We start from the raw sequence: 486 nt of genomic DNA on the forward strand, positions 1-486 counted from the left end.
AAAAAAAAAAAAAAAAAAAAAAAAAAAAAGAATTGAAAAGTTGTGCAGGCTTTCAGAGTGTGGATAAAATTCATAAGTTACTTGACAGTCTTTTTCCCATTGACTTGAACAATCACATTTATCATAAACTAATTGTGCAGAGATATTCAGGGCTGTTTTTGAACCCTCTCTTATTCAACTGGTTAATTTATTCTTGCACTAAGAATATCCTTGGTTTTGTTCCGCAGTGCTTTGGTGTTCATCACCTCCACTGTTTAAAAAAAAATTGAAGCCGGGCTCGGTGGCTCAGCCTGTAATCCCGCGCCTTTGGGAGGCTGAGGTGAGTGGATTGCCTGAGTCCGCGGGTTCGAGACCCGCCTGGGCAGCGAAACTTCATCTCTACAATAAATCAAAAAATCAGCCGGGCGTGGTAGCACATGCCTGTAATTCCGGCTACTTGGAAGGCTGAGGCGGAAGGATCGCTGGAGCCCAGCAGGTCGAGGCTGC

This window comes from Carlito syrichta, unplaced genomic scaffold (assembly GCF_000164805.1).
Source record: "Carlito syrichta isolate Samal-C Ts95f unplaced genomic scaffold, Tarsius_syrichta-2.0.1 Scaffold305649, whole genome shotgun sequence".
NCBI lineage: Eukaryota > Metazoa > Chordata > Mammalia > Primates > Tarsiidae > Carlito > Carlito syrichta.